The sequence below is a fragment of the Cervus canadensis genome, chromosome 17 (assembly GCF_019320065.1).
Source record: "Cervus canadensis isolate Bull #8, Minnesota chromosome 17, ASM1932006v1, whole genome shotgun sequence".
Classification (NCBI taxonomy): domain Eukaryota; kingdom Metazoa; phylum Chordata; class Mammalia; order Artiodactyla; family Cervidae; genus Cervus; species Cervus canadensis.
The window spans coordinates 27,928,545-27,955,903 of record NC_057402.1 but is presented as its reverse complement, the minus strand read 5'-3'; positions in this window follow the sequence as shown (position 1 = coordinate 27,955,903).

The window sequence follows — 27,359 nt, the reverse complement described above, 5'->3', positions numbered from 1 at the left end:
GTGGAAGGCCTGCATTCACCCCATTAACTTGCATTGAACCATGATTTGAGCAAGTAGAACCACTACTGTGGTGAGCCACTAAGATTTGAGAGTTCTTGCAATAGCACTTCACCTATGCCAACTGATACCTGTGCTGTATTATTACATGCAATCAGCCTCCCAAATCTGTGGGTTCCACATCCACCAATTCATTCAACCACAGACTGAATATTCCTCACAAAATTCCAGAAAAGACCAAAAAAAGCAATACTTGAATTTGCCATAAGCATATTATGGTGCTGGAGAAGACTCTTGAGAGTCCCTTGGACAGCAAGAAGGTCAAATCAATCAATCCTAAAGGACATCAATCCTGAATATTCATTGGAAGGACTGATGCAGAAGCTGAAGCTCCAATACTCTGGCCACCTGATGTGAAGAGCTGACTCATTGGAAAAGACCCTGATGCTGGGAAAGATTGAGAGCAGAAGGAGAAGGGGTCAACAGAGGATGAGATGGTTGGATGGCTCAATGGACATGAGTTTGAACAAACTCCGGGAGATCGCGAAACACAGGGAAGCCTGGTATGCTGCGGCCCATGGGGTCACAAAGAGTTGGACATGACTGAGCAACTGAACAACAACAAGCAACTATTTACATAGCATTTGCATTGTGTTAGGTATTATAAGTAATCTAGAGATGATCTGAAGTTTATAGGAGGATGTTCACAGGTTGTATGCAAATACTATGTCATTTTATGTGAGGGACTTGAGTATCTGTGGATTTTGGTGTCTGTGGGATGGCGAGAGTCCTGGAACCAATCTCCCACAGATACCAAGTGAAGACTATTAGTAATATCTCCCCAGTTTCTCTTGTGGTTTGTAATATGTATTTGTGGGACACCTGAATGAGTACCAGGATCTGGTGAGACTTTTGTGGCACAGTTTGTGTGAATAGCATTTTTCTCTACACTGTAGCAAAATAACTACACTGGTCTTAAAAACCTTAGTTTTCCCTTGACCAAAGTAATCACTTTGAACAATCTACCCAAGAAGTGACCAAGACCTGTCATTAGACAGTCTACTTCTAAATTCTAGGAAAAATACCTAGCTCAGCACTGTAGACTTTAATACATTTACAGGTAAAATATGCTGCTCTATGCAGGTTACAGAGTAACCAGAGAAAGTCTACCCTTGTTTGGAGAGAGGACTCTGGAGACAGCCATTATAGGTCTGTCACCCTGCATTGCATACAGAGAGTGAATGGTCATCCTTCCATCATAAATTGCATAAATTTTAAAAGGCATATTGACTTCCTCCCACCTTACTTGATGGAATGATGTATCTACAAACTATACAGCATTTGATAGGCAAGAGGGTAGGGATTTTGCTTAATGTAGCTTATAAGCAAAGGGATTTGACTACTGCTTGCCCCAAGAATATTATACTATTCTCCTTAGCAGAGATCCCTGAGGTTCTGATGAATGATTCTCTGAGATCATATTTCTGAAGCTCTCAAACAGGTCTGGCTGCTTCTGGACACATAAATACACAGTAAACAACAGCCTTCTAGAGAGACAGGGGTGGGGGTGAGGCATTAGAGGGATGGGAATAATGAGGAATAGATATTAAAGCCTGGATCCTTTGCATTTCATCTCCCCAAAAGACTAAATTAAGCCAAGGTAACTCTTGACACGGAGAAGGCAAAGGCACCCCACTCCAGTACTCTTGCCTGGAAAATCCCATGGACAGAGGAGCCTGGTAGGCTGCAGTCCTTGTGGTCGCTAAGAGTCGGACACCACTGAGCAACTTCACTTTCATTTTTCACTTTCATGCATTGGAGAAGGAAATGGCAACCCACTCCAGTGTTCTTGCCTGGAGAATCCCAGGGACGGGGGAGCCTGGTGGGCTGCCGTCTATGGGGCCGCACAGAGTTAGACATGACTAAGGTGACTTAGCAGCAGCAGCAGCAGCAACTCTTGAAAGATTATTCCCACTTTTGCACTCTTTTATTGTGCACAGTGATAATCACATCAAGGCCATTACTTTCCTTTGAAAGCAATTGGCACTCTGGGACATAAAAATTTAAGCAGCCTCTCAATTCTTTGCCTTAGATCTCATAATAAGAGGGAGGCTGCACTGGTTTTGGAAATAATCAGAGAAGCAAAAAGCCAGAAGTAGTCCTTCCCTTCTATACCCACTCCACCCCACTAGGCCCAGCACTGGACTTCAGTGGAAGCTGGCACAGGCAAGCGGCAACTGCCTTCACTGCGAAAGTAAATGCAGTTATGTTTCTTAGAAGATGTACTGACTCTGTTAAGAAATTGGAGCCACTTTACCATTCGCTTCCCTGAGAGTTATGTGGTCTGCTTAGTATGCACAGAACAGCAAGGGCCCTGTGATATTACCTCTTAGCCTTAGAGTCCTGTCTTAATGGATTCTGAAAGAGTGATACAAGTAGGATGTAAAAACCAGAAGGGAAAGCCCTGTTATTAGTGTTAAACTGTTTCAGACCCTGGATATTGACTTTATTGTATTTGACTTTTTGCAAATGTATGTAAGGTCACCAATGTCTTGGCAAAGTCCACATTTCTACCATGCTGTGCCATATGGGAAATGTGCCCACAGTGCTTATGCCGTCTGCTGTTGGTAAACAGCAGCTACATTACAGCACTTTCTATAATGTGTGGACTGGCCCATGGTACCCTAGTGTTAGGACAGTGTGATGTTGGTAGCTGCTGAAATGAAGACATGGGAGCTGTTAGGAAAATTTTCTCAGTTTTCATCATGACAGATACCAGCAGAACAGAACTGACCCCAGTGTGACATACACAGTTTTTCCTAATTCCTCCTATTTCCCTCCACCTAGCACCTTTAGCAGTACAGAAAAGAAAGAGGGAGGAGGTGGAGGGAAGAAGGGAGGGAGGAAGTGAGCATTTAAGTGGTTCCACCAGTTACACAGTCCTTATTATTTTCCTCCTCTCCTCCTTTTCATTATTAACAATAATAACACAAATTCCTATACTCAGAATTAGTTATGCAAATATCCTGTGCTTTCTTTGTTTAAAAATTCTTAGCAGCTGCTACTAGGACATCAGAACATAAGTAGCATCAGGTGTGTATTATTATACCCAGCTGAACAGCTGCAGCACTTACATTTCATTCCATATATTACACTTCACCCTTACCTCCCCACAATAATGGTGTTCTTTGTAAAGTTTTCATGAGGTTCTCTCCAGGAGGCCTTGCCAACAGTAATAAAGAATGCATGGATAACTGAAAAACCACAGATAACTCAAACATTTGATTCTAGGCAATGGTTTCTCAAATTCTCTTTCATCAAGGAGCTGGACCTAGAGATCAGATTATCTTTTTTCTGCCTTGTCCATTGTCTAGTGGAAGGGTTTGGAGCTGTAAAGTAAGTAAAGTGGTAGAGAAAGAAGAAGAAATCAGAGATCCAAATTCATTAGTCCACATTTTAGATAATTACTTCCTACATAATAAAATCACCAATGTCATCCACCAATCAACAAACATTCTCATTGTAGAATATACCACAGAAAAAAATATTTTTTTATGGACCCTACACACTTAGAGCTAAATATCTTGTGGGAAAGATATTATTAATATGGAAGAAATCATTTCAGAACATGTAACTGTAATGGCAGTCAGAGTTCACAAAGAGATGGATATGCACCAGCATAGAAATAAGAGATAGTTATAGACCAGCACAGAAAATCTAAGTTAGGCCTTTGAAGGATAATTTTTGTGTCTGTGTGAAGAAAATACTAACGTAAGAGTTCCTGCGATCTTGCTGTATGTCATAGTATTAATATTAAACAATGGATCACAAGGCTGGAGTCCAGATTTAAAGTCTCCACAGTAGACATAAGAAAATACTGAATATTTCCTCACATCAGAAATATGTGCTATTTAGGTTCATCCTGTAACTATGTCTTGGCTTTATGTGGGAAAAGAAGTGAATTTTCTGGAAGGACAGTAAAAAGAAGATTATATTATGGTTTCTAAAGTGATAAGGGCTTCCCTGGTGTCCAGTTGTTAAGAATCCACCTTGCAATGCAAGGGACACCAGTTCCATCTCTAGTCCAGGAAGACCCCACACGCCGGAACAACTAAGCCTAACACAGCTACTGAGCCTGCGCTCCAGAGCCCATGCTCTACAACCAAAGAAGCCACCGCAATAAGAAGCCCGTACACCAGAAGTAGAGAGCAATCCATGCTCTCCCCAACTAGAGAAAGCCTGTGCAGCAACAAAGACCCAGTGCAGTCAAAAATAAATAAATATTTTTTTTAAAAATAAAGTGATAAGGACAAAAGGAAAGGGCTAAGCCATTGTGTCTTGCTATGCCAAATAGGTGGAGAAGGTCCATTTGTTGAGTAGCTAGTAAAGGATAGGCAACAGCCTGAGCACTTTTCCTGAGATGCCTCAATTTTTCCCTCATAACAACCATCTGAGGTAGTTATACAGATAGGATGTATCTAGGCCAGAACACCAGGTTTCCCAGGTGACTCTAGTGGTAATGAACCTGCCTGCCAATGAAGGAGACATAAGAGAAGTAGGTTTGATCCCTGGGTTGGGAAGATCCCCTGGAGGAGGGCACAGCATCCCACTCCAGCATTCTTGCCTAAAGAACCTCATGAATAGAGGAGCCTGATGGGCCATGGTCCCTAGGGTCACAGGGTTGGCGACGACTAAAGCAACTGAGCATGCATGTACAGGCCAGAACACCAGTCTGCAGAGGCTAAGTCCCTTCTAGAACCCCAGACTGTCTTGTCTGGCCTGGATGTTGGTCCATCAACTTTTGAGCTACCTGAAAGAACTAAATGTCAGAGTGCACTAACAAAGTACAGTTTAGTACAGCTTGCGTTTGACCCAGCTGCAGATACTTGGAAATGCCAATAATGTAGGTGAACCATTTGCCTAAAACCATATAATAGTATTATTCCCACTAACTCCTTTAAGCTATGGAATGTAAGATTCACCACACACACACACACACACTCACACACACACACTCTCATATACTCCACATCACAGACACCACCACTGCTGCCACCACAACCCCACCACACAAGCACATACAATCCTTTGAATCTCACTCTTCTCCCTAAAACAGTTCAGCTCCAGGAACATCAGCAAAGGCAAAGCTGGTTATTTGACAATTGAGGTGGTTTAGCCTGAGTCACTTCAGAGGATCTGAAGCTTTAAAGATTTACTACTTAATTATCTTCTTAATTCTGTAGATGTATTGCCCACAAACAAATGATCGGGTTTTCTGTGTTTTTACAAACACAAAAATGATAAAATATAGGTAAATGGCACGAAGAATGAAAGAAGGTGGGACACTGGATCCTTGCACGCCTTCTCCTCTACTCCCACACTGGTTGCTCTGTCCTCTCCTGGGCACAGTTCCCATGGAAACATGAATTACCCTGGGCCTCTGGCTAGGTCTGGTGCAAAACAATTATAGAAGGGTTTGAAGGCCTTTGACAGGAGTGCCATCAACCAGCAAACATGTACGTGCTGATTAAACCTGAGATAGAGCATACCTGTACCTGAAACCTCAGGACAATCTGGCAGGGCATTGGCTGAGGGTACATAATTGGGACCCCGCCCCTCTATAAAAACTAACAGACTTCTGGTTCTTTCAGATTTTTGATCCTCTCACTTCTGATCTCAAAATATTTTATTATCTTATAAAAGCAGGTACTAAATCTAATCGTGAGCTTCAGAAACAATCTTTTTGCAGTTCAATTATTTGCATTATCAGGTTTAACATCACCTATTCTGCGGGAAGAGCTTCCATGGTGACTCAGACGGTAAAGAATCTGCTTACAATGCAGGAGACCCAAATTCAATCCCTGGGTCAGGAAGATCCCAGGGAAATGGTTACCCACTCCAGTATTCTTGCCTGGAGAATTCCATAGATAAAGAAGCCTGGTGGGCTATAGTCTATGTGGTCGCAAACAGTTGGACATGACTGACAGACTAACATACACACATACACATTCTGTGGGAAACTCCCTTTGCCCCTCTCCTGAGGGCCGCTGCATACTCGCTCTCTCTGCCACCTTCAGAGACTTATTTCCATAGATGTTTCTGTCATCTGTTGAGACTTAAGAGGGTCCCTGAGATTTAAGGGCAGTTAGAGCCAAAAAGGAAAGAACTTCCTCACCCTTGCTGGGCACAAGCTATGAGGATTCTATATCCCTGTGCTGGGAACACCAGCCCGTGGCCTGGATTTCTGTGTCTCTTCTCACTGACTTGAATCTCTAAATGTCTGATTACTGTGGAAAGTGGAAGTATTTCCACCTGCTTGTGGCCATCTGTAAAGCCTTAGGAGGAATTCTGAATCATTACCTCTTGAAAATTCTAACACTAACATAGGAGGGGAGAAATTAACACTTAAAGTGTTGTCACAAGATCATAATTTTCCTTTTGTTGTTTCCAAATCTCTATTGGTTCTGATTAATCAAAAACTGAACAGAGATTGTTTAGAATTTTCTACCCCTGAGTGATGAGTTTTTCATTCTGCCCTCCTACATATTCTATGTGTGTGTGTGTGTAGGGCAAGAAGGTGGAAAGTGGGAGTAGTGATGTGAATGCTGAGGGGAAATGAAATGACCTAATGAATTATTCTTTGTTAGTAATTCCTAAGGTCTCGGCCAGGTGATATCCATTTTCACATAAATTTTCTAAATGTGATGCTTTATCCAAAATAAACGATGCCAAAGACTGTACTATAGTAGATCAGCAGGGGGAAAATTGTGGACTTCAAATCCTACCTTACAGACAGCAACATATTACCTACCCATAAGCCAACTCTGGGTTTATACACACAGAAAGCAAAGGAGAGGAAAAAACTTCATTAATCGCTAATGAGATTAATCTCTAATCTCTAAAAAAGCTTGTTTAAAAAAAAAAAAATATTGAGTAGTTAAATGACTCACTCCATGGAATGCTAAGTGAGAGGAAATCAACCTACCTTTTAGTGGTCTTTGCTTCTGAGTTACATCATAGGCTATAAGTTTCAAGTCCTCCAGACTCTATCTGAGGCTATATCTGGCATTTGCTCATCTCCTGGGTAATATGATCCAATTCGGACTGTGGTTATTTACAACTGGCTCTTTGTGACTAGTTAAAAAAGACTTGATGAACCTAGATCACTAAAATGGGCAATCAGCAGGCCCTAGGAATAAAGCAATGCGGCTTGTCAGTTTGAATGCCCACATTGAAAGAGGGTGATTTCACCTGGTGGAACACCCCCCAAAAAGATAGCATCTCCACCTCCCCACTCATGCTCAAGTGCCTGTAGATGGAATTAGACTGGAATGTGCCACTACAGACAAGTATGACCACAGAGCATTTATAGATTTAAACAGGCAAAATGTTGCGAGAGGCAAGTAAACTGATACTGTGTGATGAGAAGCATTGCCCTCCTAGACCTGACACTCCGGTTGGGGAAACATGACTCACCCACATGAAACAATTGGAGAACAATGAAGAAAACCTAAAAAGGAGTACTGGATTGTGTGAACTGATACTACGGAAAGTATGGACAGTTTTGATTAGTAGATAAGATGTGAAATAGTTCTAACCTTAAAATAGAGAGATCCTCTGGAAAGATGTAGAAGGCCAGCTTGGGCTTGTCCAAGTGAGGCCAATAGATGGTGATTCTGTTTTCATTCATGCCACTCACTCAACAAATGAACAAGAAACCACTAAATGCCCAGCAGTTTGCAAAGTGCTGAGTATACACTACAGAGCAAAACATAGCAGCCCTGGGGAAACAATGAGGGAAGTGAGAGAAATTTAGGTGTAAGAAGTAAAGAAACGATATCTGGAAAACACCCTTTCCTACACCAGAAGTCTATATGTTCACTCAATAGAAAGAAGATTGTTATTGAAAGGAACATGTGCCCTAGCTGTAAATAAGCAATAAAATAACCTCAAACCAAGGTGCAATTGTTTTCCATACCACCTTACTTTTGTTTTTATTCTACCATTAGTAGAACACATCTTTATTTCTAAACATCATTTACTAAACAAATAATCACATAGCACTTGAATTTAAATCTTTGGTCTAAATTTCAACACATTTCTGAGATTAAGATGTTTTCAAGAGGACAAGAACTTGAAGTGGCATAAAATATGAAGCATTTCCTTTACAGTTGTATGGTGTAATGGAGAGTTCAAGAACTAGAGTCAAGAGACTAGCCTCAAGTTCCACTGGTTCTACTTATTGGCTGTGATATTGGGCAAATTACTACTTTTGAACTTCAGTTTGGTTACCTGTAAAAAGATCTAAGCTATAGGGTTATCATGAGACCCCAAAAAAGATGCTGTAGATCTATGTGCCATGAACTGTGAGCCATTATGCCAGTAGTAACTACTTTATTACTATTATCATCTTTGTAATAAATAAGTTGTATATTATGTTATGTCCTGTTTTGGGTTTTAAAGGGGTTTTCTGTTTGTGTTTTGTTTTTAGATCTCTTTCATTGCCCAGCACAATGCTTGGCACATAGTAAATAATAAATGTTTGTTGAGTAAAAAAAAAGAATAAAAAGATAAAGTTTCTGACCAGCTTGATAGGATTTGTGCTTCAAAGTATTTTTCTAGGAGTGGTGAAGAATCTTCATGACAGCTGGTTGAGTGAGGTTCACCACATGTGGCCTGGAATAGTTCATGCTTCCTTTTCCTTTTCAGTAAGCCAAACTGGCCCTTCCTGGTATCAAATCCACGTCCCTGGCATCTCAGACTGTTCTTGTTCTGACCGAAGGAAATGGATCAACCTAGATGACAGTGTGTACAGAGCCTGGTCCCACAGACTAGGATGTGTGGAGGCTTAAAAGGCCCATTTTTGAAATGACAGAAAGGCATGATTTGTGTCCCTTTAAAAAAAACTATAATAAGCTCACAATTTCAGCTTTCACCCACCCAAACATTGAGTTGGGGAACCACAGAACAGTGCTTCTTTCTAGAATTCCTTGTAACTAGACTTGTACACATATTGTACCCCTCATCTTCAGAGATTTTCACCTCTGTGTATTGTGTATAGGCACCCAGGCAAATCGCCAACAAGACTCAAAGAAGCCATAACCACCCAGCCCGTAATGTTGCAGCTCCTTCAACTTGCTTTCCATCCTGCCCAACCCGTGCACAAATCAGGTCTGAATGCCCAAGCTTGTCGTTACCTGGTACACAGAAATGCAGTCTAACACTGTATTTATTAGCAACCCCTTTCCCTTATGTTTAATTTATTGTTACATTTTTAAAATGTACAAACAGTTATACCAGTTTTATACACAAAACCACAGGTACCGTTTTGTATCTGTCAAAATTCCAGCAGCCTGTGGTGAGAGACAGTTGAATAGATGTCCTATGCTGCCATCTAGTGCTTCTCCTAAGACCAGACTTGTTCATTTTTCTAGAAATGAGGAGACAAAGGCAGCTTAAGACACCCAAATTCTGGAACAGCTACTGATACGCATTATTAAACAGATGCATTTATGACACTTGGGCCGTATTCCCTGGAACCAAGCAACTTAACTTGTTTTCACACAACAGCAGCTTACATCCCTGCTCTTGACTGGCAAAGCTCTGGCCTTCTACCCTGGAGGCACCTGGTGGAAGTCCAAACTGACTGGGCAACAAAATGCTCCTCTGAGTTTCTGGGTACAGTTCCCATCTGGCCAAGGTTCTGTTGGCATGTCTCAATCTCCAGGAGGAACAGTCTGATCCCAATGCCCTTGCCTATTACTTCAGTTTGGGGAGAAGATATAAAGGACTCAGACAGCTTTTTGTAAAAAATAAATAAATAAATAATTATCTTTAAAATGGTCTAAAATAACAGCCATTTTCTTTTCAGTGGCCAAAGAGATGCTTCTGAATTTTCTCTTGGTCCTTAGCTCACCCACTTTGTATAACTAGTTAGATTCTAGATCTGATTTTGAATTCCTCCCTTTATCTTTTCCTGGATCTCAAAAGCATTTTTTCTTCTGATTTAATCAACCAACACATCTCTCGACTGCACACATGCTATGCTAAAAGCACTGCATTAGGCACTGGTTAGTGGGTGGATAAATAAGAAGAACATACCCTTTCCATCTGTGTCTCTGATCACTTCCTGCCTCTGGTTTCTAAGAGGCTTTATCATCCTTCTCTCTCTAGATTCTCTAATGCTCCTTCTTCTTGTCCTTTAAATATGTACAAGCCTCTCTTCTAGTTAAAATAAATAGGGGCTTGATCCCTCTGTACTTTCCTGATACCGGCAAATTCTTACTTTCTATGGTTGTATCTTTTATATTTTATCTCAAGGAAATGAATGATTCATTGATTCAGTATCCTATTGTTCAAACACAGGGAATCAACTATCTGACAAACTAGGGCGCCCCCTTCCGACAAGAGGAAGTGGTATCTGTTAGGGCTGCAGATCCCAAAAGTGATTCCTGAATGGAGAAGTCGTCACAATAGACGACCTCCAAGTTCCTGCCAACTTTGATTCTGTCCTTTTAAGCTTAGTTCTAGCCCAATCTCTACTTCTTCTCCAGTCACTCCTTACTTAACCCTGTCTGTAAACTCATTACTTTCCAAAAAGGAAGTTAGCTTCTCTAGGTCAAATAGTTCAATTCTCCTTCCCCTTCTTGAATTCATTGTTTCATCATGGCATCCTGACTGCACCCCTTTCTTGAAGCATTCTCCTCTCTTCTCTACTTTGCTTATCCTGTTTTTCAAATAACTCAGTGTCCTCTGTTTTTCACTGATTTCTGGTCTTTCTCTCGGGGGACTTTATCTAACTTGGATTTTGTTCATAGGTATGATTGTGAATTTACAAATATAATTACTCCCTCTGTACCCTTATACAATGCTTCATGATGATGTCAATGGCGGTGGTGACAGTGATAACTTTGCTCACATGACTTCAGCTCACATGACAATGATGCTTCGCTCACATGACTTCAGCTACCACTTTTACAAAGATAGTTTCCATATCCTCCATTTCCACTGTGATTTTTCAGCCTCTTTCAAACTCATATCACCATTTATCTCTGCAGTAGAATAGTTCTTTAAGGCTGTCTCATCAATATCCGAATCTCACCCCCTAAACAGACATGTCTCCCAATTCTTTCCTCTATTATCTATGGCAACAATATTCCCGATCTTCAACTCAGTTCAGTACATTAGGTGTCTTTTGTTTTACCCTTCTTCTACCCTCCAATATTTAACTTTCTCTAAGATTTGGAAATTCTTTCTTCTTGATTTCTTTCAAATACACGTCTTCATTTCCACTTCTGCAGCCACTGCATAATGAGTTTAAATCCTCAGTGCCTTATACCTGGGTTGTAGGGTAACTTCAGGACAGTTCTTTTGGCTTCTAATTCCACTTCTATACTAGTCCACCTCACAAAAAAAGCCAAAAAGAAACCTTGAGTGGTCTTTTAACTACTATGATGTCATGTAATCACCTGTTATAATGCCACAATAGCTGTGTATTTTCCCTCAACACCATATAAAGTTTCTTAGCATCACACACTCAAGCCCTTTCCCAGCCCTATCCCACTTTCTTCAAACACACACTTCCCGACACATGTCCCAAGTTCCAGTTAAACTGATCTCTTCAGACTTCCCAGTACAGGAATATTTGGTGCACAATAGTCTCCCCTTGGAAAGTTTCATTCACCTCTCCCAAAAACTAGGTCTCATTAACCTCTCAAAATACATGTGTCCCTGACTGAAGCCTATGATGGATCATACCTGTCTCTGATCTAAACTCTACTAGGAGATCCTTCCTCAGTGGTCTCACTTTTAGGAAACCATGGTGGTAGTTTAGTCACTAAGTTGTGTCCAAGTCTTGCGATCCCATGGACTATAGCCCACCAGGCTCCTCTGTCCATGGGATTCTCTAGGCAAGAATACTGGAGTGGGTTGCCATTTCCTTATCCTGGGGATCTTCCCAACCCAGGGATTGAACCTGGGTCTCCTGCATTGGAGGCAGATTCTTTACCTACTGATCTATGAGGGAAGCCCTTTTAGGGAACCATGGAAAGTGAAGTCGCTCAGTGGTGTCCGACTCTTTGCGACCCCATGGACTGTAACCTACCAGGTTCCTCCATCCATGGGATTTTCCAGGCAAGAATACTGGAGAGGGTTGCCATTTCCTTCTCCAGGAGATCTTCCCAACCCAGGGATTGAACCCGGGTCTCCTGCATTGTAGGCAGATGCTTTACCCTCTGAGTTACCAGGGAAGCTCTCTTAGGGAACCATAGATGCTCATAAAAAGCTTGCCGACAGACCTTGGCCTCATCATCCTCATAGCTGCTCTCTGACACAGCTGAATGACGTTATGGCAGGAGAGCCTCATGACGTCTGATCTGTGAGATTTGTGGCTGAGACTGAATATTCATATCATTTTCTAACTAAGGAATTTTCTGGAATAGGCCTCCTCCATTCCATGCTGCTGCTGCTGCTAAGTCACTTCAGTCGTGTCCGACTCTGTGCGACCCCATAGATGGCAGCCCACCAGGCTCCCCCATCCCTGGGATTCTCCAGACAAGAATACTAGAGCGGGTTGCCATTTCCTTCTCCAATGCATGAAAGTGAAAAGTGAAAGTTAAGTCACTCAGTCGTGTCCGATTCTCAGCGACCCCCATGGACTGCAGCCTACCAGGCTCCTCCGTACATGGGAGTTTCAGGGCAAGAATACTGGAGTGGGGTGCCATTGCCTTCTCCACCTCCATTCCATAGTAGTGGTGATAACAAAGTAAGATACACTAGATAAGTAGTGAAGACAAAGAGAACAATCCAAGAACTTTTGACGTTGTGATCTGATGCATTCACTGTGACATAATCATTTTGATGTACCTGTTATGATATCAAATGGCACTTCTGACATACAAAATCACTGTTGTTGTTGTGTCATTACTAATTAACATGTGAAACCAACATCCCCAATTCTCACTGCACCTTTAACTCTCACCATGTGTATTTTAAAACACTGAAAGTCAAAAGTTAAAATATTATGTCAAAGCCATGTTTCCATGTTCAAAAGCTCCTGGTATCAAAATGGCTGTGCTAAAGCAGCTGGGTCTCAACGTCAGGACACAACTGGCAACTTTGATGCGAGCTGGTGATCAGACAACAGAGTTCTGAGGCGCAGGCTTTAGCATATTCATGGATCTCAAACTGCAAGAACAGACCCGGAAGATGAATTGGGGCCAGGTGGTGTGGTTCACAATGCAAAAGTCAGGAGGAGCTGACGTGCAAGTCACTGGTCTCTCCAGCAGGCAGTGTTTGTCATGAGCATAAAATGGACGGCTAACTGGGTTACAAGCAAGTGCCTAGGTCGCCTAGTGCTCTTGCATCCATCACTGCCAAATCTGAGAATGGGTGTTCATGGCTTCCTCTTTTCTTGCCGAGCTATTAATAGACGTGAAGTTGCAATGGGACAGAGCATAGCTTAGAGGGTCTCAACAGAATGATCTTCAGTTTTGTCAGGAGTGTGGTCATATTTTTTCAAAGGAAAGTGTTTTGCAGACAGCTAGTTACTTTTCACCTTGTGGTATTTCATAATTTCTGAATCTAGTGCTGTGTTCTGCTCCCCATAATTGGTTAGTATTAGCTGTTCATATATGAATGATTTCACCATGGCAATTCACAAAAGGTTGCTGTAGTTTGAAGAGATAGCTCGCCTGTCTCTGTGACAGAAAAAACAAAAAAAATTGCATACGTGGGTAGGGAGGGAACCTTGTATATCAAAAGTATCATTTTCTTGTTCATTTATTTGTTTACTTGTTTATTGCTTACCTCTCTGCACCCCACGACTCACTAGAACGTAAGCTCCATGAGAGCCGGAATATTGCCTATATTCACTGATGTTGTCCCCTGCTTTGCACAGTGGTTGGCACACAGTAGATACTCAGTAAATATTTATTAAAGAAATAATTACTTTTTCAATAGGAAAATAAGGTCCCCAAAAGGAGGGGTTTGGTCCATTCCAAAACAGATTTGTGATTAGTTATGTTTTTCTCTGGGCCTTTTACTGCTCAGAGTCCCTGCCAGGAAAGAAATGCTAAAACTCCCATCTTTTAAATATGTAGATCCCTGACATTTGGTTGCTTCATGAATTTTGCATTGCATAATGACAAGTGTTTAATTTTATAAACTGCTCCTGTAATAGATCATTTTCAAGGAGAGGCATAATCTGGAAATGCAGTGTAAAGTGCTGTTGCCGAATTAGACAAATGTCTTCCCCAAGCCAGCGATCCTTTCCGTAGTAAATGTTTTCAAGCACTGACGGATTGGAAGCCATGGAAATAGTCTCAACACCCAGCTGGCGGACTGAGTAAGAAATGAGATGGTCCATGGATCCTTCTTTCCTCCAGGCTGGTGTGTACCAACCCTCAGAATATCTCTGGAGCAATGGAAACACAAACAACTGACTTGTTTTGGGAGGCCCAAATGGCCTCATTAGGTCTAATTTCTAACTTGTTTTCTGTTACCACAGAAATAGAAGGGAGAGAGGTAGGGAAAATAAATAATTACTTTGGGGTTCTGAAAGAGAAAGTTCAGTGCTTTAGGGTCTACCTTAAGTGTTAGGCAATACCCCCAGGCCTCTAGATCAGCTCATGTTGGTTTGAGGTTATAACTGGAAAAGAAGCCACACCAATGTGTCAGGTTGTGGATAATCCACGCTTTAAGCGCCACACTTCTGTCACTGATTGACCTCAAGGAACTCACTGATCTTCTCTGTTTCCTGCTTTCCTTGTTAAAAAAAACAAGCTCAATTGTGTTCCCCTTTTAACAGAAATCTGATTAAGAAAATTGAGATTAACCTTCAAAAGTGAGTTACTGTCAAACTGGGGCTCTGTAACAACCTAGAAGGATGGTGGGATGGGGAGGGAGGCTCCAGAGGGAGGGGTCTTATGTATACCTATGGCAGATTCATGTTGATGTTTGGCAGAAACCAACACAATTCTGTAAAGCAATTATCCTTCAATTAAAAAATAAACAATTTTTTTTTAAAAAGTGAGTGGTACAAAAGCTATATGGCCAAAAGAAATTGGACTGGCTTCTTAAGTTACATACAAAGAGTATTTATTACATAAATTTCAAGCAAGATATCCTTATTATGAAGCCACTGTATCAATTCAGTAAGAACACTGAAAAAAAAAAATTGATGTCAAAAGTGAAGGTTACAAATTCATATGAAACACAAGCCCAATATATTTGGCATGGTTTGTAAAGAAGAGAAGTATGAGCAGTGTTAGTCACTCAGTCATTTCTAACTCTTTGCGACCCCATGAACTGTAGCCTGCCATGCTCCTCTGTCTGTGGAATTCTCCAGGCAAGAAAACTGGAGTGGGTTGCCATTCCCTTCTCTAGGGGAATCTTCCCAACCTAGGGATGGAACCCAGGTCTCCTGCATTGCAGGCAGGATATTTACCATCCGATCTACCAGGGAAGCCCTGGTAAAGAGGGCTGCTCCAAAAGAGACTTACAGTCAGTTACCCAGTCAATCCTCAAGGTGGTCTGTCAGTCAGCAAGGCAGCCCCATGTAGCAGAGAGAATAGTGAACAAGAATCAGGGACCCTGAGTCTAGAAAACGTTTGTGAAATGACTATTACATCACAGGCACTAGATAAATTTTATACAGTTTAAGAAATTTGCCCAAGGTTTACACAGCTGGGACTCAAACCCCAGATGTAAGATCCTGGTGCCACACTCTTCACCATTATACCATACTGTCTCCTAGTATTTCTGGCAAGTAACATTCCGTTCTCACATCTAAGTCTGGGTTGAACTACATAAGCTGTAAAGTCTTTCCCAGGTATACAAAACACTAGATTGAGCAAGCAATTCTGCTTCTTTGACAGAACATGAATGTGACTCTGTGTGTGTGTGTGTGTGTGTGTGTGTGTGTGTGTACGTGTGTGTTTGTGTGTGTGAATACACACAGCTTTCCAGCTCTGTCCTCCTCCTGTACTGAGGGCCCATCTTGCACAGCTCTGGTAAGTGCTCCATAAATGAAACTGACCAGTAATACTTTGGAAACACACTTTTTGACGCCTGGTTAATTTTGACAACAGCAAACTCATGCCATCCAGGTTTTACTGACCTTCCTTACTTCTAAGCAATCCTCTTGTTTTGTTGATTTCCTGACCCAATACCCATAGCAATTGTTCCTTATATTATCTGTCCTCTTTCAGTACCCAACGATATTGACAAACCCTCCCTAACTCTTACTTCTAGAAGATTATCTTTCTTCCAACATTTCTGAGACTGGTGATCCTAAAACCCCTATTCTTCATTTGACAGAATTTCTTTCAATGTTTACTATTCCTTTTCTCCTTTCTGCCTGTTTCAAGGTAATTATTGTCAGCCCTTTTTTTTTTTTTTTTTTTCAGAAACACTTCCTCTGCTGCTCCAACTTATAGAAACTTGTTTTGTAATTTCTTCCATCTCTCAATCTTCTCCACATTTTTCGAGAGATATACTCAAGGCCTGGACACGAACTGACACTGCTGAAGATCACCTATGTGCCAGATATTGCATTAGACAATTTGCACAAAATGTTTCCTTGAGTCGTTACAGGAACCTCAAAAGGTTGATTTGATTCCTGGCATGTTATATGACAGAAAATAATGCTAGCAAACACTGGGTCGAGGTCATGCAGAAAATAAATCGGCAGTGCCAAGACAGGCCAAGTTTGACTCTCACTAGGAAATTCTACTATATCTCACTTATTCCTTAATATAAATAAATAAACTCTTTCCTGCAACCCTGCTCTTTTAAGCTTTCCTTTTGTCTTTCACTGCCAAACTTCAGTTAAACACAGCAAGTGTTTATAAAATACCAGTTATGTGCAAATGACCAAGCTACATGTTTTTTCCCAAGGGAGGACAAAGAAGAACAACATAATTCTCTGCCAGAAACTTCCAACCTAATAAAAGTATCAGATATGTAAATAACAATAAAATGAGGCAGAAAGAAGTGCTAAAAAATGCTATCAGAATCTTCTGAGAACCCAGATAAAGAACAATTAATGCTTAGGAAGAATCAGAGTAGAGGATTTCACAAAATGTTAGTTTCCGAGTCTTCCTTGAAGCTTTCAAGCCCCTTTGAATTGCCCTACAATTCTCCCTTGGGACTGAGTCTTCTCCCATCTCTTCCTTTCTGTTCTCTCAATCCCAACCGACACAACCACAGAAACCTCAGAGTTGGTCTCTCCAGCTCTAGACTTTCCCACTACCATCCAACCCACGAAAGATCCTTTCTGCTGGTTTGCCCTTCATTAGGCCCAACTGAGATCCATCACTACCTGAAGAAATACCTTCTGTGGCTCTTTGCTGCCTGATGAGTAGGAATAAATTACATACGGGGTTGTTATAAGGATCAAGTGTGATAACACATAGGAGAAAGATGTGAAAAACATACTCTCTAAAGATACACTGCTGTTAGTGTTATGATATACTTTACACGTGGGCCAGTGTCTGTCCCCTGAATTCACCCCTTGGCTCACGTCACCCCTGTTCCTATAATGCCTTTCTTCCTCATTTCTAACTCTAAAACTCTATACTATGCATCTTAAGGCCTACACATAAGAGCTACAGTTTTAAGACAACATTTTCTGACTTCTCAGTGAAAATTTCCTCTGGCTTCTCTGAACATCCAGAGAGCTTTACTTCTAACTTTTCAATACATGTGTGACAGCCAGCCAAGTATCATAGACAGTTGAATGTATATCATAGTTTCCCTGTTTAATTGCAAGGTGAAGACCACTTTATTTATCTTGTAAGGTTTGTGCTAGGAGCACAGTGCTTAATTAAAGTAGGTACTCAAATATATCTATTGAACAGAAGAATATAAAATGGGATGTTATATCACTGTGTACTGAAATAAATCTAATGGAAGCAAAAGGGGAATGTTTTATATATCCCTTGTTGGGGTTTAAGGCAGGGCATTAGGATACAGAAGATACGTACTTTTACAAAATATCACTATTGTGGAGACCATTCTGGAAAAAATAAAACCCAAAACTGATTCAGCCCCAAGTCCTTGCATCTGCCCTTCCATTTCTTATTTCCAGTACCAGTGATCCACTGGAAAACATAAAGGCAGTCATTAGATATGCCATCTTTCTCTCAGAAACTCAGAAACAGGGACTATTTTGAAAATCAAAGTGAGTAGCTTAAACTCTCAGCTAAAAACACACATTTTCTATTACTTTCCCTCAGTCCTCTCTCTCTCCCTCTGTGCTGTTTATGTCAAGTAACCAGGGGAGCTAGTTTAAGTGACATCTTGTTATAAACAGTTAAGCTGAGCGATGCTGCTGGAAGAAGGATGGGGCGGAGATCTGGGACCATCATCAAAACCAAGGGCCTCCTTTGGTAGTGTAGTCCAGAGAGCTCGGCCTGGTTGGACTCTAAAATCAGACAGGAAGCCAAAAGATCTCCAAACTCTGACTCACGGAAGCAAGAGACAGTGCCGACAGCCTCCAGCCAGCCGCAGGTATGCGGGCTGCAGATCTGCATTCAGCACTCACTGACCCCCAGCTGCCATCCCTACTGCATGACCGCATGGTGTCTGCACAGCAGGTGAGTCCACTCCCTGCTGCCTCCTGGAGTTCGCCCGAGGACCGAGGACTGAAGAGAGTGGGTGATCAGGCTAGGCGAGGGATCCTCAATTCTGCCCAGACTTTCTAGACTGAGCTCAGGTTTTATTTATCATTTTCTCTCAGGAAATCCAAAATGTTTCTCATATGCCTCTATCCACTTACTTCTCTTCCTAGGTAATCTCCAGCAAATCATTCATATCTATAAAATGTTCCCTTTTTCTTCTTCAGAAACTAGTAAGAGAGTCAGGGATGGTATGCAGTTCTCTTTTTCTTTTTCCCGTCCATATTGTTTAAAGTAAAATTATATGTCATGCTAAGTCGCTTCAGTCATGTACAACTCTCCAACCCTGTGAACTGTAGCCCACCACAGTCCTCTGTCCATGGGATTCTCTAGACAAGAATTCTGGAGTGGGTTGCCATGCCCTCCTCCAGGGGGTCTTCCTGACAGAGGAATTGAACCCACATCTCTTATGTCTCTTGCACTGGCAGGCAGGTTATTTACCACCGATGGACAAAACTTCATACATGGGAACACAGTCAATGTAAGGAAATAAAATGTTTGTCTAGGCTCCTTTTTGTTTACTCCCATTTTCCATACTGGGGAAAAAAAAAATTCCCAACCAGCTTCTTGCCAGAACCCTAGTACAGGGCAAGAACTAGGACATGAGCAGGGCCCGGACAACTTTCTGGGCCCACGTTTTCAATTTGACAGCATTATTTCTGCAACAGGCCAGTATTATTGCAAAAGGATTGAATGTTTCTGGCATGGGAGGGAAGAGATGGAATGTTCCACTGAAATCCAAGGTCAGTCATCCTAAAACTGACAAACCTGCCAACTACCTGAGATTCCTGCCCTCTAAAATGTCCCGCCCTAGATTGCTGGTCCCTGGGTCACATACATGTTTTGGGCCTCTGACACTCCTGGAACTCTGGCAATTGTTTCACTCAAACCATGAAGAAGAGTCTCTGGAAACAATAGTGACCATCCAGTTCTCTCTTCCATCATCCGCTCTACCAATGACTTGCAACAGAGGGGCTGTTCCAACCTAAGGCAGGTTTCTGAGTATCTGGCTCTGCTTCCTTTCTCCTGCCTGAGAATTTCCTTCCAGATAGAACTCCAAGCCATAAACCATGGAGACCACACAATTCTAAATTATCTGTGGTCTCTTCATTTGAGGGTCTCTCCATCTTCCATATGGAGATGGAATTCATTCCAAGTATCCTGTTATGTTCCTTAAGAATTTGGGTATCCAACATGGGGAGGGAGAAAGACTAGAACTCACTCTCTTGGGCCACAGCATCTTTCCCTCTTGGACACCTGAGTAGCAAAGCCTGTCACAATGACTGAAGCCCTATGTCGCCAGGGAAAAGGTTTACGGATGCCATATAGCCTGGTGGCACTGACTTAAGGTGCTCTGTCTCAGCTGCATGCAGAATAATCCAGCACTCCTTGGGAGCCACAGAATGCTCTTCCTCATTATGTATTTGCTTATTTATATTTATTGCTCCTTATTTTGAAAAGAACATGAGATAAACTAAAAAAAAAAAAAAAACAACACAGAGGCTAGTAAAAAAAAAGTAGAAAAAATAAAGCCAGGAGAAAGATTAGTACAAATAAATGTAGGCCATAAAGTTTACACAGTTCCTAGAAGCAGGCTACAAATTTGGCTGCGAACTTGTGAGCCAACAAACAAAGAAAAATATATGATTGGTAGTATCTATCATATAAAAATAAAACAGTTGCTATAAAGTAGCCAAACTTCTCTTAGTACTGAGACCAGAGAGAACTGTCTCTCTTGGATCTTCATAAAGAAAACACTGCATAATGTCATGGACTTTGTCATAACTATTCTGTGACAAACAGAACAAGTTTCATTGTGACCTTGTCCCAACTTCCTTCAATCTAGAGACTGACAAGAGAGCAAAGCACAACTCAATAAAAGCAGCTGTCCAAAATCATTCTTGAATAAGAAAAATAAACTAGTAAACAAAATGCTGAAAAAATAATCTCCCAAGAGAGTGAAATAAAACGCTTAAATTACCCAGCTCTCTTGAGGTTTAAACTGATTTTTAAAGTAAAGATTTAAATATTCAGAGACATGAGGTATATGGAAATTCTTCAGGCCATTCTGTGTGACTACTATTTCTTTCAGCTGAGAATTTGCTAAGAATTGGTCAACAAAAAGCTAGAGATAACACTTTCAGCAGAACCTGAAAAGCCAATAGCTGCTAACTAATAGCAAAGCCATAAACTCTACCGCTGTCAACTAAGAAGGGGGAAGGACCGGGTCACTTTATTAGAGAAGGAGGAGAAAGTAAAGGAAAAGGGAAAGAAAGGGAAAGGGAGAGGGAAGGAACTCTTTTCTAGGATATGTGGTAGACTAGATGGCCATAAGGAGCTGAGCCAAGCCAGAGCAGGAATGGAACAAAATAATTGTGAGTTATCACTATTTCTCTAAACAAGCTCCTTAAATCCAAAACCCTTGATTAATCCCAACTCCAACCAAGGAGATGATATTTTTCATTTTCTATGCTATGTTTTAAGAATGACTGTATTTTAATTATAGGCAAAATGATATTTCAGGACACTTAAGGAAAGATATCTGTAGCTTTTCCATTTATTCAAGGGAATTTCAAAGTATTTTAGGTTCCTTTAGTATGAGAGTGTTGAAGGTGCTATGTAAATGTAGGTTATTATTACAATTTGATGTCACCCTCCTTCAAGCAAAAACTGCTAAAATCCACAAAGTACAGAATGAGGCACACGCACTTCTTATTATTGGGGGGTAATTAGTTAGCAAGTACATAAATAATTTACTCAGTCACAGGAGATAGAGTAATACTATTAAACATGTGGGCCTACAAATCCAATTCTGGTAGCTATCTTATCTGCTCCAATGCTGAGGAAAAGATACAGAACTGACCCCATTTTCCCCTACCTCCCCTCTAGGGATCCTTCATCCCTGCACACCCACAATATACACCACACACAGACACACACACACCTCTAAGACTAGGATGCTGACTCTCTGAGGACAATTTTCCTCTTTTATTCATAGAACAACTATGAATAAGGTATACATTAAACTATGAATTCAATCCTTCCAGAAACACACTTTGTCTATGAAAGTACTGAAAGAAAATTGTATGTGCTACACACTGACCACTATCTACCATCCCTACTAATGGTGCAAGAAGAGGGCAGATCATAAATATAAAATTTTTAAAAAGGTTTTTAAGGTATCAACTTGTATTAGACTTTGGAATGCAGAAGCTTTAGTTTATTAATAGAATTGTCTCATTCTAGATACAGTATGAAACTAGGAACGACAAACAGAAATTACAGTAAACTGAATGAAATAACCAGCCCTAGATGAACATTTGCCACAATCAATCTACACAGTAAATAACCAACCTTGGTAGAAAATGGAGAGACACTTCTGTTTAAGAAGCGATACAAAGTTACACAAAGACGTACAATCATGTAGGTATAAATGGAAGTCACGTACATACATACAGATCCATTAAGAGTTTGTCTCTAAAATTGTAATGTCTTTCTCCAAATCTAGTTTTCCAAATGTGCTCATCACTGGTAACTTTTTCTCCCTCTATTTTGAATGTGTCTATAGTAACTGGAACTGATTTAATGGTCACCACATTAATCTAAGAATAAGAAACGAAAAGAATGATTCATTTCCTATTCTACAGTTTTAACTACAAATTAACAACAACAACAAAAAAGGTCTTCTAAATCTCTCTTATGGATTTTGATGGTTGAGAAATATGCAGAGCACTTGAAAGCAATAAAAGAAATAACCTAAGAAAATTAAGCAAAATGAATTTGCAATTAGTTTGTGAAATTGCGATAAATGCATTTTGAAAGCAAAGAGTAAAATGTAACTTTGTTCAGTATAATTTGAAATTGCCTTTTGTGCTTAATATAGTTCACTTATAATTAGATGAAGATTTTGTTCTGGTTTGAAACATTCAAAGTTCCATCTTGAGATTGCTATGTACTATGTACACAGAACTTTTCAGCAAGAAAGTCTGCTGCTGCTGCGTTTGCTTTGACAGCCTTTATCCTAGTTTTATAGAAATGAAAGAGTGAAAGAACACAGCTGGTTTGAACAATGGAGCATGTTCAACATTAGGCCAAACACTTTAGATATTGCAAAATATTGCAGGCTATATTTATAGCTCTTAGCAGGTTTTAAAATTCATGCTGATACTGCCTTACTCCTGCTTATTGGACCAAATTGCCATTTAATGGTTAAATTATCTTTTGGTTTAAAAATTTGCTTTCAAAGGCAATGACACTTAAGTTAACCTCTTGGCAATATCAAAACAGTGATGAATTAAAACCTTTTCCAAAGTATTTCAAGATGTCAAAAATTCAAGATCATTCTAGCTAAGGAGAGTTTAAAAGATTTTGGTTGGTCTCTGCCTTATGTTTTCCCTAAAGAAAATGAATATCCTGCTTCTGATAACCTCTCTTCCAGTCATGAAATTGTGCACTGACTCATAGGCCAGCACCTTCCAGAAAACTGCCCAAGGGCAATCAGGAACAGACCTTCAGGTAATTGCCTGTATTCTATTTAAACTTTCTTTTCCTCTGGTGGTTGTTTTTAATAGAATTCTCTTGTTTTTTAAATAGAATCTTGTGACTTTGGGAAGTTCAGCAGGGGCTCATATTCTTTCACATTAACAACATGAGAAGTGGTAAAATAGAAGTGGTTAGTGGTTATAAGCTTCGTGACCATAGGCTGAAGCAGGAGATGTTTTGCAGGACAATGTGATTTCTATAGGTTTATCAACTGTCTGCAAGCTTTAAGAATTGAGGCCAATGCTACCCTACCCTTCCAGCCCAAAGTGAATATTCCCTAAATTCCCACAGCATCTGTTAGTTGAATTCATGGTCATTTGTCATTACTGCTATTAGTGAGATCTTGGAGGGTATGTGATTTGCCTTTTGATCTAACAATGATAATAAGAATGACCATTTAATGAACACCTATTATGTGCCAGGCAGTATACTATGAATTCCATATATTTTCTAAGAATGATTGTTGTTGTTCAGTCATTAAGTCATGTCTGACTCTTTGCGACCCCACAAACTGCAGCATGCCAGGCTTCCCTGTCCTTCACTGTCTCCCAGAGTTTGTCCAAATTTATGTCCATTGAGTCATTAATGCTATCTAACTATCTCATCCTTTGCCCTCTTCTCTTTTTGCCTTCAGTCTTTCCCTGATCTTTCCCAGAATCAGGGTCTTTTCCAATAAGTTGGCTCTTCACATCAGGTGGCCAAAGTATTGGAGCTTCAGCGTCAGTCCTTCCAATTAATATTCAGGGTTGATTTTCTTTAGGATTGACTGATTTGATCTCCTTGCAGTCCAAGGAACTCTCAAGAGTCTTCTCCAACACTACAATTCAGTAGCACTGAATTCTTCAGCACTCAGCCTTCTTTATGGTCCAACTCTCACATCCATGTGTGACTACTGGAAAAACCATAGTTTTGACTATATGGACCGTTGTTGGCAAAGTAATGTCTCTGCTTTTTAATATGCTGTCTCAGTTGGTCATAGCTTTCCTTCCAAGGAGAAAGTGTCTTTAAATTTCATGGCTGCAGTCACCATCCACAGTGATTTTGGAGCCCAGGAAAATAAAATCTGTCACTTCTTCTACTTTTTCCCCATCTATTTGCCATAAAGTGATGGAACTGGATGCCATGATCTTAGTTTTTGTTCTGTTTTTCTTTTTTTATGTTGTTTTAAGCCAGCTTTTCAGCTTTTTCACTCTCTCCTTCCACCCTCATCAAGAGGCTCATTAGTTCCTCTTCATTTTCTCCCATTAGAGTGATATCATCTTCATATCTGCCGTTGTTGATATTTCTCCCAACAATCTCGGTTCCAGCCTGTGATTCATCCAGCTCAGCATCTCACATGATGTACTCTGCATAGAGGTTAAATAAACAGGGTGACAATATACAACCTTGTCATACTCCTTTCCCAATTTTGAACCGTCAGTTGTTCCATATAAGGTATTTAGAAAGATAGTTTAGAAAAGAAAAAAAAAGCTTTGGTTTCTGTTTCAGTCATGTATTAATATTATGTATTAATTGCATTAATGTATTAATGCATAACAAACCATCCCAAAACTCAGTGACTTGTTATTTCTCATAATTCTGAGGGCAGAGTGGATGGTTCTTCTCCTGGTCTCATTAAGGATCACTCAGGTAACTGGAGTCATCTGACAGCTTGACTGGGGCTGATGGTCCAAAATAGTCACTTGTACTGAAACCGGTACTGGCTGTCAGTTGAAGAATGTCAGTTCCCCTCCACATGGCTTCTCATTCTCCAGTGGGCTAGGCTGGATTTCTTCAAAGCATGATATTCTCAAGGCTCCAAGACTGAAAGCATGTAAGCTGCACAGTCAAGACCTAGGCTCCAAAACTCACATAAATGTCACACCCATCACATGGCCAACTTGGGTCCAAGAGGATAGAAAGAAAAATTGCATCTCTTGGGAGGAGCAGTAACTTCACATTGCAAAGGTGTGTGTACATAGGGAGGTGTGATTCATTTGAGGGGCATTATTTTAACAATCTACTATACTATCATACAAATTCTCCCTCTGCAACTTTCCACATGTGTGACTGTGAACCTTTGTTTAACCTCAAGTTTCAGTTTCCTCATCTATAAATGGATTATCTTGGGATTTAGTAAGAAGAACACATACAATATTTTGTTTAGTATCAACTAAGAGTAAGCATATGATTGTTAAGTGGGTAATTACATGTGTGTGAGTGTGTGTCTGACTTTTAGACCTAATGCAGAGCACCGTAAAATACATATTAATATCTGAATTTTACAGATGTGATATCTGAGGCTGAGGAGGGGTCTATCCTGCTGAAGTTAATTTTTGAAAAGTCACACAACAAGGTAAGCAGTGAAGTCAACACTCAAACAAAAGACTTTTTGATTCTGAAACCAATGCTTTTTTTGTTTGTTTGTTTTTCACACCATATCATGGAGCTTCTTGTTAGCAGAAGAGTTTATTTCATGGTTATATCTCATTGGACCTTGGACAGCAGCAATCATAATAGCTACCCAAGAAATACTGGTCATTTGAAGGATCAAGGGAAGCTGACAAATTGTGACTCATTAATAAAATATTTACACAAAATTTTTATATTGATCCCAAATATTCTGACTCCCTAGAACTGCAGGGCTTGGTAAAGCCATGCTTTGTACCCTAGAAGAGTAGTTAAGATCTTTCAGAACCAGGGAAGATGGGCTCCCAGAACAGAGGCTTCTACAGAGAGCTATTTGTGGTTCTTAAACTTGCCTACATGTAGGAATCACCTGGGAACATGTATCAAAAAATATCACAGCAGAAATTAACACAGCACTGTAAATCAATCATACTTCAACTGAAAAAAAAATCTCTTACTCGGGCCAATTGAGTAAGATTCTCCCTGAGAGTGAGGCCAAGATTCCTAGACCTGAAAACTTCCTTCAGGAGCCCCTGAAGCTGACTGGTAATGTCAAGTTGGATCCCTAGAAATTCCAAAACAGCAGGAAGCCAGCCCTATAAAGGAGACAGAGATTCAAACAGGCAGCTTAATCATCTACCCGAAGCATGTGAATTGTGGTCTCACTATGTGAACCACATGGAGCTGCTTCCTCACATTTATTCCCAGGAGTCATAACAGGGAGCCAAACGGGAATTGGGCACCATCCAGACACTTGGTGGTAGGTGGCAGGTGCTACAACTGACTGGCCACAGTGTACTAATCATAGTTGTCATTGGTCCTGAAAGAGGAGAGGACCACTGAGCTATTTTCTTCCAGAGAAATACTTGCATCTCAGACAAGTGGAGTAATTGCCCCGAGTCCTGGGCTCAGACAGTGGGGTAGGAAAGGCTTATCAAACATGATACTCCACTGGGTCTTTCAAGGCATAAGATGATTCTTTATAACAAGTAAATTGGTGATTTACATGATTCACTCAAATAAATATTTATGAATATCAATTTTATTGCTTAATTTTATGAAGGCTTTGAGATCTCTGCTGCTTTATTTCCCATATGTCCTCTACATTTTTAGTTCCCATAGTAACTGATACATCAAAGGTTCTCACTACAATTGTTCTGATGCTTTGAGAGATTATTGCTTTCACCCATAGCACTTTTATTTCCTTCCTCTGTGATTCTTAATGTACTCTGCCTAGAGCAGTCATATGAATACTTATCTAAACTCCCAACCTACTCCTACTCTTCTCATTCCCAAATAAAGCACCTAGAGGCCAGGGGCTACTTCTTTTTCATCTTGGAATGCTCCAACAAACTGGCAAGGTGACAAATCCACAGGAAGTACTTGATAGATGTATGGTTTTTGTTTCCCTTCTGAAAGTTTTCATAAAAGCAACTGCTGGGGAAAAAAATATATATATCAGAATGTATGCCATGACACAGGATCAAAAAGTGAATAAAATATAAGCTTCTCAGATATACATACGGCTCTTGGGTATAATCAGGTGTTTATTACTAACATGACCTGTCCATCTTGGGTGGCCCTACACAGCATGGATCATAATTTCATTGAGTTAGACAAGGCTGTGGTCCATGTGATCAGATTGATTATTTTTCTGTGACTGTGGTTTTCATTCTGTCTGCCTTCTGATGGATAAGGATAAAAGGCTTATGGAAGCTTCCTGATGGGAGAGACTGAGGGGGAAACTGGGTCTTG